This window comes from Eriocheir sinensis, unplaced genomic scaffold, assembly GCF_024679095.1.
Source record: "Eriocheir sinensis breed Jianghai 21 unplaced genomic scaffold, ASM2467909v1 Scaffold1918, whole genome shotgun sequence".
Taxonomy (NCBI): domain Eukaryota; kingdom Metazoa; phylum Arthropoda; class Malacostraca; order Decapoda; family Varunidae; genus Eriocheir; species Eriocheir sinensis.
The window spans coordinates 11,454-14,067 of NW_026111315.1; the positions used below are offsets into that span (position 1 = coordinate 11,454).

The 2,614-nt window shown below is 46.7% G+C and overlaps 1 long non-coding RNA gene across 2 annotated transcripts; it reads right to left on the reverse strand.

Annotated features, from left to right (window-relative positions):
- Nucleotides 1-290: 290 nt before the first annotated feature.
- On the reverse strand, nucleotides 291-1,280 carry LOC126990702 (uncharacterized). Of its 2 annotated transcripts, none has more exons than XR_007744657.1 (3): nucleotides 1,092-1,280; nucleotides 595-693; nucleotides 291-396 (listed from the first exon to the last, which is right to left on the reverse strand). It is a non-coding gene; the product is annotated as an uncharacterized LOC126990702 (long non-coding RNA). The 2 variants fall into 2 exon arrangements; XR_007744656.1 differs by having other exon boundaries at nucleotides 349-495.
- Nucleotides 1,281-2,614: the final 1,334 nt, after the last annotated feature.

The window sequence follows — 2,614 nt, forward strand, 5'->3', positions numbered from 1 at the left end:
CATTCGTTCATTTTTCTGTTTTCACAGCGGGAGTAAAAGGTAAATGCCACGATAAGGTTGCGCATTAAGCAGTATATAAATGTGTATAGAGTTCGTATATGTTATAGAGGGCGATCAACTCTTCATTACTACACTATACACAGACAAACAATATATTTTTTCCTCAGTCCCGCCCGTTGTTTGTTGTTTTTGAATGAAGGAAGGGAAGTAGTTGTTATCCCTTTGGATGCAGACCGCTTATCAGAAGACATCACCAAGCTGCAGGAGTGGAGCAATGAGTGGCTGCTACAATTCAATGAAGAAAAATGTAAAGCCATATACCTTGGGAGGGGAAACCCAGCATACCAATACCACATGGGAAACACTCCACTATCCACCACAGAGGCAGAGAAAGACCTGGGAGTGTATGTTAACAGGCTCCCAGTGAAGGGATATCCAGCACACCAATACCACATGGGAAACACTCCACTATCCACCACAGAGGCAGAGAAAGACCTGGGAGTGTATGTTACCAGGCTACCAGTGAAGGGATATCCAGCACACCAATACCGCATGGGAAACACTCCACTATCCACCACAGAGGCAAAGAAAGACCTGGGAGTGTATGTTACCAGGCTACCAGTGAAGGGATATCCAGCACACCAATACCACATGGGAAACACTCCACTATCCACCACAGAGGCAGAGAAAGACCTGGGAGTGTATGTTACCAGGCTACCAGTGAAGGGATATCCAGCACACCAATACCACATGGCAAACACTCCACTATCCACCACAGAGGCAGATAAAGACCTGAAAGTGTATGTTACCAGGCTACCAGTGAAGGGATATCCAGCACACCAATACCACATGGGAAACATCTCCACTATCCACCACAGAGGCAGAGAAAGACCTGGAAGTGTATGTTACCAGGCTACCAGTAAAGGGATATCCAGCACCCCAATACCACATGGGAAACATCTCCACTATCCACCACAGAAGCAGAGAAAGACCTGGGAGTGTATGTTACCAGGCTACCAGTGATGGGATATCCAACACACCAATACCACATGGGAAACACTCCAATATCCACCACAGAGGCAGAGAAAGACCTGGGAGTGTATGTTACCAGGCTACCAGTGAAGGGATATCCAGCACACCAATACCACATGGGAAACACTCCACTATCCACCACAGAGGCAGAGAAAGACCTGGAAGTGTATGTTACCAGGCTACCAGTGAAGGGATATCCAGCACACCAATACCACATGGGAAACACTCCACTATACACCACAGAGGCAGAGAAAGACCTGGGAGTGTATGTTATCAGGCTACCAGTGAAGGGATATCCAGCACACCAATACCACATGGGAAACACTCCACTATCCACCACAGAGGCAGAGAAAGACCTGGAAGTGTATGTTACCAGGCTACCAGTGAAGGGATATCCAGCACACCAATACCACATGGGAAACACTCTACTATCCACCGCAGAGGCAGAGAAAGACCTGGGAGTGTATGTTACCAGGTTACCAGTGAAGGGATATCCAGCACACCAATACCACATGGGAAACATTCCACTATCCACCACAGAGGCAGAGAAAGACCTGGAAGTGTATGTTACCAGGCTACCAGTGAAGGCCAAATCCGTGCCAGTCGCAGCGGACGGGTTAGAATATAAATGATCCAGACAAATTCAAAATACATTCGAATAATATATTACATCAGGAAATACGAAAAAAAAACTAGAAAGAAATAAAACTAATAAGATATACTGAAAAAAATATATATACACGCCTGTAAAATGAAATAAAAATAACCCCTCAATAGAACACAAACAATTAAAACGAAGGTACGAAGAGAATACTAGGGTATTTATAGACACCCTGAGAAGTCGTTACATATTCCAGGAACGTTGGCGTGTAGGTCACCGCTTGCGTGCGTAGCTTATGAGTCTGAGGAGTGCGTGGGGCAGGCAACACACGGCTTGAGACTTTGGGCGCAGCAGCTGGCTAGTCTCTGTGTGTTGTAGGCTGTACTGACCATCGGCTCAAGGGTCAATGGATCGGAGATGAGCACTGAGGCCACGCGCAGCTAGTCTTTGCTTATTGTATACCCAACATTAGCTTAAGAGTCAATGGATCGGAGATGAGCATTGAGGCCACGCGCAACTAGTCTTCGTTTATTGTATTTTCACCATAAGCTCAAGGGGCAATGAATCGGAGATGAGCACTGAAGCCACGCGCAACTAGTCTTCGTTTATTGTATTCCCACCAAAGCTCAAGGGTCAATGGATCGGAGATGAGCACTGTAGCCACGCGCAGATAGTCTTCGTTTATTGTATTCCCACCAAAGCTCAAGGGTCAATGGATCGGAGATGAGCACTGAGGCCACGCGCAGCTAGTTTTCGTTTATTGTACACCCACCATTAGCTTCGGAGTCAATGGAACGGAGATGAGCACTGAGGCCACGCGCAGCTAGTTTTCGTTTATTGTATACCCGCCATAAGCTTCAGAGTCAATGGATCGGAGATAAGCACTGAGGCCACGCGCAGCTAGTTTTCGTTTATTGTATACCCACCATAAGCTTCAGAGTCAATGGATCGGAGATGAACACTGAAGCCACGCGCAGCTAG